Below are 13,406 nucleotides of genomic sequence, written 5' to 3'. Positions count from 1 at the left end.
GTTGCCCTCCTCTGGATGCATTCCAGCTTGTCAACATCTCCCTTTAATTGCGGTGCCCAGAATTGGACACAGTGTGATTTCAGGTGTGGTATGACCAAGGCAGAATACAGGGGTGGCATGACTTCCCTGGATGTAAACACTAGACTCCTATTTATGCAGACCCAAATCCCTTTGGCTTTTTTTGCCGCCTCATGACATTGTTGGCTCATGTTTAACTTGTTGTCCACAAGGACTCAAGATCTTTTTCACACGTACTGCTGTCGAGCCAGGCATTGCTCCCCATTCCGTATCTTTGCATTTCATGCAAAGGCACAGACTAAAGTGTGATTAACCCAGAAATATTCAGAGAGTGATTCAACAAGTAACTTTTTCAATCCCTACAACAACAGAAAGTCTCAACCTGAGATAGAGAAGTATGGGGCCCCATGATTTTCTGACTTGGAATATGGATTTTTTTTAAATTTTTGTCAATAAATTATCACAATCCTTTTGAACCATTAAATCCCGGCTCATAATTCATTTTCAAAGAAGACCATGATGTGATCCCCACTGTTGTGCTTCGTTGTACAAAAACATGGATGTGAGATCCGGACATTTGTGGATGTTTATCTTCCTTTTTAAAAGAAATGTGCCAAAGATGATAATGGAAATATGCTTTCTGAAAACCAGCCAAGAAAGTGCTAAGCTTTGATCTTTGCTAAAGGGCATGTTCTCTCAAGCTGACGAGAAGCTGGGTTTGTGCAACACAGGATTGTGCAAAGTGTCGGAAGGATGGCCATTCATTCACCTCTGAGAACGTCCAGCTGTGTTATGGTATATTGCATCATGTATTTTCCACTTCCTCAAGCTGTGAAAATTTCAGGGGTGGCAGCAAAATCTCAGCACCACCCAATTGTAGAATTATAATACGACTTTAACTGACCACAGCTCCATCCTATAGAATCTCAGGATTTGGGGTTTTGTAGGGGAATTTAGCATTCTCTGCCAGGGAACTGTAATCCTGTCATTGACGGAAATCAAAGTACTTCACCAAAGTACAATCTGTGGTGTAATGTAAAATAAACCACGTGTAGTTCACATTTGATCAGCCCACACACTGCCTTGCCAGAGAAAGAAAATATATCATAGAGGTGAACAGTAAAGAACAAGTAGTTTACTCTTCATAATTCAGAACAACATATGTACAATGTGATCAGTTGCATCAATTCACATAATGTCCTTTTATGAGGGATTTAAAATAGTATTTCTTCGTCCATGTTGAATAAACTCCTTCAGCAGCTCATGAAGCAAGAATACATTCCAAACTCTCTGTTTCTCTCTTCAAACTGTATCTTTCTGCACATCTCAAGCCTGAACAAAAATGCAACAGTAATCAAAAGTCCTTGGCTCAGCCATCTCTCTGGGCAAAGCTCAACCAATCAGCTTCATGCATTTTTTTTTACAGTTGACACACACACTAACTGATTTCTTACATGCTCCAACACAATCTACATTATGGAAATTCCTAGATTTCAAGGGATGGAGACATATCCGTTGAAGCAATTATATTACTCCTAAACTATTCAGTAAAATTTTATTTCCTTTGGGAGTAACAGTCATAGGATTTAAGTGTTGAAGATAAAGGTTAAAATTCCGATTCAGCCTTGTTTTCCCTCTGGGTGACCTCAGGCAAGTCACAATCTCTCAGCCCCAGGGGAAGGCAAGGGCAAATCCCCTCTGAAGCAATCTTCCCAAGAAAACCCTGTGATAAGGTTACTAGAAGTTGGAATTGCTGTTGAGAAATTGACCACCCTCATAATTAAAGTCAAACAGACAGAGATGAATTCAATAATTAAATTATTGTAGTTTTATTTTTAAGCAATGTCGCAATGTTGAAAGACTGCTTTTCCCCAACACTGGAAAAGTTTGGCCAGCTATAACTCCTCTTGTTTATGAAATCCACCTTTATGAAATTGTATACACTATATCAAATGCAATTAATCCTTAAAGTGTAACTGAAACTACAGGTCTGTAAAACTGCATTGCATAATCCCATGCCTTGGGACAGGAAACAGGCTGAAGATAGTTAATCTATGCAAGTTTGGAGGTGCCCGAGTCTCATTGATGGGATATCCATTGTGTTTCTGTAAACCAAGACTCTTTCCCGTTGGTAAACCTCTTCCCCACCGATTAACCCACTTACGTGCATTGAGAAACTTCCTGACATTGATGAGATTGGAGCCATCGTCTGATAGGCATCAGCGGAACTGCTGCAGTGAAACCAGCCCATTATTCCATCAAGTAATCCCAATCACCTCTTTATGTTTACCTGTTTTGGAAATTAAGTTAATCATGGGACTATTTGACATCAACACATTCCTGGGCTCACACCCCTCACAGGGGTGGACCTTTAAATGGACTTGGACTTTAAACAATCCAACTACAACTGTTGCTTTTCTCCGCAACATGGGGAACTCCTGCAGCCAGTGACTGTCAGGAGAAATCCCCAGCCAACAGGAGCTCAAATCCAAACCTGGCTGGCTTTTCAGCCAATCAGGTGAGGGAGCAGACATTTTGAAAGGCTGTCAAAGTGGATAAAATGCTGTTTTTCCTTGTATGCATTATGTTAGTTCTTTCAAGTTCAGACTCTGTACTGACATCCTTTCTGGCCAGAAAGAATAATCCTCTGTTTGATTTGCCTTCCAACCTGGTTTGTGTTTTTAATCTGACCTGTGGAGTAGCGAAGAGTACCGGGCTCCGAACCTAAGTGTTAGCAGTTAGATGAAATCAGTGACAGGCTCAATCAGAGACACACAACAATAGTCACCAGAGACTTGTGATGTTGTATGTTGTATCCGATTTATTTGTAGCTATATTGGTTGATTACTGGTGCTGACAAAGCTAAGGGCAGTCCTAGTCATCATTATGATTTCAAAAATAAATATTTTTGAGTGGTAAAAAAGGTAAAGGTTTTCCCCTGCCATTAAGTTCAGGCATGTCTGACTCTGGGGTGTGGTGCTCCTCTCCATTTCTAAGCCGAAGAGCCGGCGTTGTCCAAAGACACCTCCAAGGTCATGTGGCCGGCATGACTGCGTGGAGCGTCATTTTGAGTGGCAGATATAGTGATTTTTCTGCATAACCCCTGGACTGTCTGGATACCCACACAATGTTGCAGCGGGTTCCGCTTGGTGCATTTGGCCGCTACCACAGCCACTCCAAGGCCAATGAAGAGCATAATGCTCCAAACTAGGCCTGGATTAAGCAGCTAGTATAGATGCAGTCTGAAACTGGAAAGACATGAGAAGGGGAGGAAATCCTGGAAGAAAGGAAATAGACCAACTTTATTTGCAAGCACAAAATGACACAATTCAACAATGCATCTATTAAGCTTGGTCTGAGCCATATTTCCAAGACTTTCCAGTCTCTGAATGCACCAAACACTTCTTGTAGAAGGAATCTTGAGCCTTTGAAGTCTGCCCCCCCCCCCCAGCTGCGCAAAGAAAAGGACTCTCTGTTCATAAAGGAAGGGGAGCCCAGACTACAAATTCAATGGGGGTTTACAAACAATAGCTGGGGCCTTTTGATTCTGTCTGCCAAGGCAGCTATTCAGTAATGACATCCATAGCCTTTTAAGTGCCTCTCTGATTAAGATGAAAGGATTGGAAATCACAGTTTTGTTGTTTCATACACCCAACCTTGCTGTTCACTCCTGAGCCATTAATAGTCAAAAGACTTGATCAAACAAACAAACAAAATGGGAATCACAGAATCAAACAATACTTTGGGTTGTTGTAGGTTTTTTCGGGCTATATGGGCATGTTCTAGAGGCATTCTCTCCTGGCGTTTCGCCTGCATCTATGGCAAGCATCCTCAGAGGTAGTGAGGTCTGTTGGAATAGGAAAATGGGTTTATATATCTGTGGAATGACCAGGGTGGGACAAAGGACTCTTGTCTGCTGGAGCTAGGTGTGAATGTTTCAACTGACCACCTTGATTAGCATTTGATAGCCTGGAAGTGCCTGGAGCAATCTTTTGTTGAGAGGTGATTAGATGTCCCTGATTGTTTTCACTCTGCTGTTTTGCTGTTTTAATTTTAGAGGTTTTTTTTAATACTGGTAGCAAGATTTTGTTCATTTTCATGGTTTCCTCCTTTCTGTTGAAATTGTTCACATGCTTGTGGATTTCAATGGCTTCTCTACAACAGCCCAGTGATTCCGGCAATGAAAGCCTTCGACAATACATTAAACAATACTTTCCTTAGGGCCAACAAAAATGCTTTGCAATTCCACAGAACCCTTATTGAATTTATGCATATTTATACATCTTTTGATGTGGAGATTTTAAAGTGGCGTACAACTATAGCCAAACATGTTGCTGGTGTTATTTGCTGTCAAGTCAATGTTGACTTATGGCAACCCTATAAAAATGAGACTTCTAAGAATCTGAGTCATGAATTGCCTTGCTTAGATCCTGCATTTGAATCAACCCACTCATCCTTTCCCCCCCTAAAGTCTTCCACTTTAACAAATGTTGTGATTTTTTCCATGTTGTCCCATGATATGTTCAGAGTATGACAGCTCCAGTTTAGTCATCTTTGCTTCCAATCCACAGACATCTCAGGTTCCATTTGTCCTTCTCACAGTCCTCTGTATCCACAGAATTCTCCTCTGACAACATATTTCAAATGTGTTGATTTCCCCCCTTGTTTGCTTTCTGCAATGCCCAACTTTTAGACCCATAGATAGAAATTGGAAATAACGTGGCATGAATGACGCATTTATAGCAGAGCAATGGACATTCAACAGATAGGATGCCACCATCTATATAAATAAAAATGTAATGTTCATTTGTGGGATTAACATAACTCAAAAATCACTGGACGAATTGACACCAAAGTCTCTTCTGCTGTGTTTTACAGTATTTTTATGAGTGATGGTCACTCGTTGGCCTGATAGGTGTCTTGTGTCCAAATCTGGTGTCGATTTGTCCAGTGTTTTTTTGAGTTATGTTAATCCCACAAATGAACATTACATTTTTATTTATATAGATATACCAGCTAACATCATTTGGGGAGATGATGCTTTCAGATCTATGAGAGGACAAGCTTTCTACTCTAAGGACATTACAGACTAAATTTTGATGTAGGATAAACAACAGAGGAACAAGAACAGAGTTGAGAATGGCCCCATCCACACTGTCATATAATCCAGTTCCTGAATCCAAATTATCTGCTTTGAACTGGATTATATAGAAGTGTAGACTCAGTGGGTTGTTGTAGGTTTTTCAGGCTGTATGGCCTTCTTCTAGAACCATTTTCTCCTGGCATTTCATCTGCATCTATAGCAGGCATCCTCAGAGGTTGTGAGGTCTGTGTATGTGTAGGCTCACATAATCCAGGTTAAACCAGATAATTTGGATTCAGGAACTGGATTATATGGCAGTATAGATCCAACCTAAAGGACTTCTTCCAACCTAACCAAACAGATTGGACTGTAACTCCCATCACCAAACAAACATGCTTACTGGGATTTTGGTAGGAATTGTAATCCAACACATCTGAAGGCTGCCGGATTATGAATGTTTCTGTCAGTGTGTGAGCTATCAAATATATATTTAAAAATCTGTCACACATGGAATTACAAATGTTTCTCATGATTTCAGACTTTCCAAGCACCAAATGATTCAGCGAAAGTGGCTCTTATTTGGAAAATGAACTGTGGTTAACAACAATCGTATTGTTTTTTAGTCTGTTGGTGGAAACAACGAAGCAGATGACACACCACCCTTAACCCAGACTGAGTCAGAAGTTAGCCCCATGGAGCTGAAGTGTCAAGTATTACTCAATGTAAGTATTTCCGGGGGGGGGGGGGGGGGATGGGGGGGAGTACATTTACACACTGTAGGACTAATGCAGTTTGACATTATCTGCCATGGCTCAATGCCAAAAATTCTGGCATTGGCAGGGAAGGCTAAAGACTTCACACTACACATCCCAGTGGGCTGCTGTGTTTTACTGTATGGCCAATTGGCCATCTTCCAGAAGCATTCACTCCTGACATTTTGTTCCCATCTATGACAGGCATCCTCAAAGGTTGTGAGGTCTGTTGGAAACTAGACAAGTGGAGTGTTTATATATCTGTGGAATGTTCAGGGCGGGAGAAAGCACTCTTGTCTGTTTGAGGCAAGTGTGAATTTTGCAATTGGCCACCTTGATTAGCATTGAATGGCCTTGCAGCTTCAAAGCCTGGCTGCTTCCTGCCTGGGGGAATTCCACAGCAGTGAACTATGGCAGTTCAAGCGCCACAGTAAAAGTCCTCTCTGCTGAAGAATGCCTCACCAAACCACAAATTCCTAGATTCCTCAGCACTGAATTAAAGTAGGGTCAAACTGCATTAATTCTGCAGTGTAAATGTAACATGCTTCCCATAGACATTGGTATAGTAGCCCTAAACGTTTCCATTGGCAAAGATGGTGAAGCACTATTACTATTTCCAATGGAAAGGCATTGGGGTGACTGTGGTTTGTTTCTGAATTGGCAACTTGGAGCTATTAGGTTTATCCTGGATTATCTGGCAGTGGAGACTCATATAATCCAGTTTAAAGCAGATAATCTGGGATCCAATTCCGCGAAATAAGGCAATATAGGACAGGCGTTGGTTTGTGCTTTGCAGATTGTGGATTTGGAGGGTGAGCTTAACAACATAAATCATTAAACATCTCTGGGATGCAGCTGTTTAATGCAACCAAAGTGCTGCATACCTCCTCATGTATAATCAGGTCCTCTGGGTGATGCTTGTGGCATGATCTGCCGAAAGAGCTGAATACACTGAATTTAAATCAGCAATAAAAACCTGTCTCCCCAAACAGGACTATCCGGATGATTTTTTAAATTAAAATTTTAAAATATTTTAATTAAGAATTTTAAATGATTACACATATTTTTATTCATGTGCTGATGGTTTTCATATGGTGGCAAAGCATTTTACTTGCTCCTTACCAAACTACAACCTCTATGATTCCACAGCATTGACCTATGGCAGTTAAAGTATCCTCAAACTACATTTAAATCCGACAGTATTGACAAACACATCCAGAGACAGAAGAAAAAGAGAGGCAAATACTTTAAGTCAGGCATGGGCAAACTTTCTAGCTTGGGGGGCTGCATGCTGCACTCCCTGCTAGGAGGACTGGTTGCCCAATGATGGAAGGAAGGAAGGAAAGGAAGAAGGAAAGAAAGAGAGAAGGAAGGATGAAAAGAAGGGAAGAATGGCAGGAGAAAGAGGAAGGTAAGGGGGAGAGGTAAGGAGGGAGGAAAGAGAAGGAAAGAAAGACAAATGAGGTGGATGAAAGGGAAGGAGAAAGGAAAAAGAGAAGGATAGATGGCAGGAAGAAAGGAATGGAGGAAGGGAAGGAAGGACAAAAGAGTGGAAGGGAAGAATGGAAGGAGAAAGAGGGATGGAAGGAGGAAAAAAAAGGGAAGGATGGAAGGAAGGAAGGATGGAAGGAGAAAGAGAGAGGTAAGAAAGGAAGGACGGGAGGTAAGGAGGAAGGAAAGACAAAAGGGAAGGAAGGACGAAAGGGTGGAAGGAGGGGAGGAAGGAAAAAGAGAAAGATGGAAGGAAAGGAAGAAGGGAAGGAGGAAGGGAAGGAAAGACAAAAGGATGGAACGAAATGGAGGGAGGGAGGGAGAAAGAGGAAAGGAAGGAAGGAAGGACAGAAGGAGAAAAGAGAGAAGGAAGGAAAGAGGTAAGAAGGGAGGAAAGAGGCAAGCAAGGAAGGGCAAAATGGTGAAAAGGAAGGAAAGATGGAAGGAAAAAGGGAGGTAAGGAAGGAAGGGAAGGAAGTAAGGAAAAAGGAAAGAGAGAAGGAAGGAAAGACAAAAGGGAAGGAAGGATAAAAGGGTGGAAAGGTAGGATGGAAGGAGAAAGAGGGAGGTAAGGAAGGAAGGAGGAAGGAAAGCGGAAAGGAAGGATGAAAGCATGGAAGGGAAGGAAGGATGGAAGGAGAAAGAGGCAGGTAAGGAAGGAAGGAATGGAGGTAAGGAGGAAGGAAAGACAAAGGGTAGAAGGAAGGGAAGGAGGAAGGAAAAAGGGAAGGATGGAAGGAAGGAGGGAAAGAAGGGAAGGAGGAAGTGAAGGAAGGACCAAAGGGTGGAAGGGAATGGAGGGAGGGAGAAAGAGGGAGCGGAGGAGAAAGGAAAGATGGAAGGAAAGGCAAAAGAGAAGGAAGGACGAAAGGGTGGAAGGAAGGAGGAAGAAAAGGGAAGGAAGAACAAAAGGAAGGAAGGGACGAGTGGAAGGAAAATGAGGGAGGAAGTGAAAGAGGAAGGAAAGAGGGAAGGAAGGATGAAAGGGTGGAAGGGAAGGAAGCATGGAAAGAGAAAAAGGGAGGTAAGGAAGGAAGGGAAGGAAAAAGGAAAGAGAGAAGAAAGGAAGGAAGGATAGGATGGTATGAGAGAGGAGGGCCTGAGAAAAGAGTCCAGTATGCTGTTAGGAATTGTGGGAGTTGAAGTCCAAAACACCTGGAGGGCCAAAGTTTGCCCATGTCTGGTTTAGACTATTATAATTCAGACTGAACCACACTGAACTGGATTATGGCTGGATCTACACTGCCCTCTATCCCAGGCTCTGATCCCATATTATCTCCTTATCCCAGATTATCTGGCAGGAAACAAAATATCATGAAACCCCAAACCTCCTTTAGAAACCGTTCCACCTTAATAATAATGAAAAGACAAAAAGCAGAGAGAGAGAGAGAGAGAGGCTGGCTGGAAAGAAACCCAAGCAGTGGGCGGGGCTTTGGCACCTATTAATTATTAATATATTCGCCCCGCCTCCTTTTCTTCTCCTCCTTCCAGCGACCAATCAGGAGCGAGAGGCGGCCAGCCAGGAGGAGGGGGCCCCTTTGGGTGAAGAAGTTTGGAAACTTTGTACTGTTGAGAGAAAAAGAAAGAGGGAGTGAGAGAGAGAGAGGGAAAAAGAGGAGAGTGGGGCTGAGTTGTACTGGAAGAGCTGAGCCTACTAGAGAAGCCAGATAAGACAAGAAAGTCTGCTTGGGAGAGGATCAGCAAGGTAAGCTCTTGAGATCTGATGCTGGGGAAGCTTTGGAATAAAGAGATTAGGAGATTAAATGGGGTAAAAGATGGGGTGATTTTGAGGAAGGGGTGGGATGGATTTGGGGAGTTTTGTTGACCCTACATTCGTCCCAATTTCCCCTTTCCATGGTCACATTGTGAGTTTCAAGGAAATGTACTCAACCCAAGGAGGAGATCTTATGCTAGGAAGATCTGGAGAAGAGTAGAAGGTTAAAGGTTGGGATGATTTTGGAGAAGGGGATAGACTGTCTTCTGCTCCAGATATGTCCATATTCCCTTCCCCATGCTCACATTGTGGGTTTCATGGGAGTTAACTCAAGGAGATCTGATTTTGAGAACCTCTGAAGAAGAGGAAGGAGAGTAGAAGGTTAAAGGATTGGGGAGAAGATGGGGAGGACTTTGGAGAAGGCGCTAGACTGGATTTCTGCTCCAGATATGTCCAAATTCCCTTCCCCATGGTCACATTGTGAGTTTCAAGGGAATTTACTCAGCCCAAGGAGGAGATCTGGGATTGACAGCTCTGAAGAAGACGAATAAGGAGAGCATAAAGTTAAAAGATGGGGGTGATTTTGGAGAAGGGGATAGACTGCCTTTCTGCTCCAGATATGTCCACGTTCCCTTCCCCATGGTCACATTGTGGGTTTCAATGGCATTTACTCAACCCAAGAAGGAGATCTTATACTGGGAAGATCTGGAGAAGAGGAATAAGGAGAAGATAAAGGATGGGGGAGAAGACGGAGGAGATTTTGGAGAAGGCGATAGACTGGCTTCCTGCTCCAGATATGTCCAAACTCCCTTCCCCATGATCACATTGTGGGCTTCAAGGGAATTTACTCAGCCCAAGGAGGAGATCTGGTGTTGACAGCTCTGAAGAAGAGGAATAAGGGGAGCAGAAAGTTAAAAGATGGGGGTGATTTTGGAGAAGGGGCTAGACTGGGTTCCTGCTCCAGATATGTCCATGTTCCCTTCCCCATGATCACATTGTGGGTTACAAGAGAATTTACAAAGCCAAGTAGGTGATCTGATGTTGAGAAGCTCTGAAGAAGAATAATAAGGAGAGTAGAAGGTTAAAGGATGGGGAAGAAGATGGGGGAGATTTTGGAGAAGGGTATAGGCCGGCTTCCTGCTTCAGATATGTCCACATTCCCTTCCCCATAATCACATTGTGGGTTACATGGGAATTTACTCGACCGAATTGATTCCAAGCCTGTGCGGTAGATGGAAATACAAGAGCAGGGTAGACTTGGTTGGAAGTATGTTGAGTCACTGAAGCTGGATCTAAAGTACCCTATATCCCAGGATCTAATCCCAGATTATCTGCTTTAAACAGGATTAAATGAGTCTCTCCTGCCAGATAATCTGGGCTAAACAGATAATCTGGGATCAGATCCTGGAATATAGAGCCAGTGTAGACCCAGCCTAAGTGTAGGCACCTCTATATTAGCATGATTCCCAAGAAGTGATGTCTAACTCATAGAAGAAACAGTATGATGTGTTTTTTGTGTGTTTTGAAGCTAAATGAGTTGGATTATGGATTTTTGGGGAGGAATGTGTTGGAGGATGAATTTCACATTGGGACACCGGGAGTTTTGGAAATTGGAAGACCAGAGAGGGAGAGGGAGAGGGAGAATGCTGTTGGCTATAGATCAGGCATGGGCAAACTTTGGCCCTCCAGGCGTTTTGGACAGCAACTCCCACAACTCCCACAATTGTGGGAGTTGTAGTCCAAAACACCTGGAGGGCCAAAGTTTGCCCATGCCTGCTATAGATGGTCAGAAGAGCTGTCTTTAGGGTTGGGTATGGGGAGAGATGGACAACACAGTCACCGTATGAGAACAGTAGAGGATAAGGGTGGATCTATACTGCCACATAAACCAGTTTCTTAATCTAGATTATCTGCTTTGAACTGGATTATGAATCTACACTGCCATGTAATCCAGTTCCAAGCAGATAATCTGGATTTAGAAATGGTATTATATAGCAGTATAGATGGGGCCTAAAGTCTCAAAGCGTCTTACTTTGTCCATACGTGTCCAGGCAAGCAAAAGGGAATTTGGAAAAAGTAATTCTTTGGGGTGATTGTTTCTACAGTCCTCCAGAACAGTATGGCTCCTGCCAATGCTCGCTGAAAGGTTATATGTCTTTGGCCCTTTCTATACTGCCAAATAATCCAGATGATCAAAGCAGATAATCCAGATTATCTGCTTTGAAGTGGATTATTTGAGTCTACACTGCCATATAGTCCAGTTCAAAGCAGATAATCTGGATTTTATATGGCAGTGTAGTAGAGGCCTCATGGTCCCCCAAAAATCTCATTTTCCCAGACCCTTGAATACATCTACACTGTAGAATTATTGCAGTTTGATCCCACTTTAACTGCTGTAGGAACATGGTAGTTATAGTTTGGTAAGACATCGGTACTCTTTAGCAAAGAAGGACAAAGACCTTGGGAAACTACAACTCCCAGTATTCCATAGCATTGAACCAAGGCAGTTAAAGTAGTGTCCAACTGCATTCAATCCACAGTCTAGAGATGCTCCCCAAGTCTAAATATGTGCATACACAATTCAAAGACAGAGGAGTCCCTTCCTCCGAAGGCAGCATAGAGATGTTTTGTGCAAGTAAAATTGTCTAGGAGGAACAACTGTGTGGATGAAAACCAGTGTGTATTTGCGGTGCAAGAGGCCAAATATTACTTGCCAACCAGCATGACGGAGAGCACCCTTGTATGCGCACAATCCGAGAAGCCGTTGTGCAACCCGAGGAGTTTCTCATGCGTTTAAATGTGTCACGGAGGGGGTTACATAAGTGGTACAGATTGCACACCCTGCTTTGTATGCACAGGGATGATGAGCATGGCTCCAAACGTCTTGCCTGAATTAGGGCGTGAGTTCAAACAAAAACCCGACCGCAGACATGAAGAAGCGATGCAGACAAACCTAGATAATGGTGAAGGTTTGTGGAATGCCAAAGGCAATTTTGTCAATGAAAATATGCAAAGGAGAGACATGTGCACAGCATAGATCTAGAATTGAGAGTATATATTTGCTTGGAAGGAAATGTTGGGTTGAATAACTACAGAATTGTACAAACGTGTGTTGTGGGGGCTGTAAGTGGATTGGTTTTGTAGGATCTATTGGGCAAAATGGCAGCCTGTGAGACACATTACTTTGCAAGCGGACCCCCCGGAAATGAGCCCGCCTTTCTGAGAATCTGTGATGCATGGCAGCTTTGAAACTCACCGCTTCCTCTTCTGTTCAGAGATAATGTCAGCTTGTCTTGTTTCCAGGGCTCAGTTTTGAAACGTCTTTTGCGGAGGCAGAAACTGATGATGTAGGAGGAGAGGAGGACTTGGGGAAGTTACTTTTTGGGAACTATACCTTCCAGGGTGCAGAGAGAAAACTGTGTAATTGGTGACCAGTTTGGATAGCTATGAATGGGGATGGATACAGTCATGGAGTTATGGGCTATCAATGGCTTCTGATCAGCATGGCTATAGGTCTTCTCCAGTATTATCAGCAGTTGGATTAAGTATATAAGTCAATGAGAATGTGAGAAAGTGTGCATCTACACCAATGCTTCTCATCCTGGGGGTCGGGACGCCTGGGGGGGGGGGTCTCAAGGGGTGTCAGAGGGGTCGCCAAAGACCATCAGAAAACTCAGTACTTTCTATTGGTCATGGGGGTTCTGTGTGGAAAGTTTGGCCCGAATTCTATTGTTGGTGGGGTTCAGAATGCTCTTTGATTGTAAATGAACTATAAATCCCAACAACTACAATTCCCAAATGTCAAAGTCTATTTTCCCCAATCTCCACGAGTGTTCACATGTGAGCATATTGAGTATTCATGCCAAGTCTGTTCCAGTGAATGCAAATACATCCTGCATATTAGTTACTAGCCATCCCCTGCCACACGTTGCTGTGGCCCAATCTCTGTATATGTGTTTTGTGTATGTATATATGTCTATATGTGTGAGTGCATTTGTGTATATATGTGGTTTTGCACGTGTGTTGTAATGTATTTTTTATTTTTTTGGCTTTTAAAGTCCCTTCCGCTGTGTTTTCCACTGTTTTTATGAGTGATGGTCACTTGCTGGCATGATAGGTATATTGCGTCCAAATTTGGTGTCAATCCGTCCTGTGGTTTTTGAGTTAATCCCACAAACTAACATTACATTTTTATTTATATTGATTCACATTGCAATTCATAACAATAGCAAAATTACAGTTATGAAGTAGCAATGAAAATAATTTTATGTTTGGGGGTCACCACAACATGAGGAACTGTATTAAGGGGACGTGGCATTAGGAAGGTGGAGAGATACTGACCTACACT

The 13,406-nt window shown here is 42.8% G+C and overlaps 1 protein-coding gene across 1 annotated transcript in view; it reads left to right on the top strand.

Moving 5' to 3' along the window:
* Positions 1-8,860: 8,860 nt before the first annotated feature.
* The window catches only part of CD37 (CD37 molecule), a 29,269-nt gene continuing 24,723 nt past the window's right edge, over positions 8,861-13,406 (top strand). The window contains exon 1 of the mRNA XM_060780499.2: positions 8,861-9,049. The gene's annotated coding sequence lies outside the window, so the exon portion shown is untranslated. The remainder of the gene's footprint in view (positions 9,050-13,406) is intronic.

The sequence above is a fragment of the Anolis sagrei genome, chromosome 6, assembly GCF_037176765.1.
Source record: "Anolis sagrei isolate rAnoSag1 chromosome 6, rAnoSag1.mat, whole genome shotgun sequence".
Lineage (NCBI taxonomy): Eukaryota > Metazoa > Chordata > Lepidosauria > Squamata > Dactyloidae > Anolis > Anolis sagrei.
The sequence above is the reverse complement of the archived record's forward strand: the minus strand, read 5'-3'. Positions and strand labels throughout refer to the sequence as shown.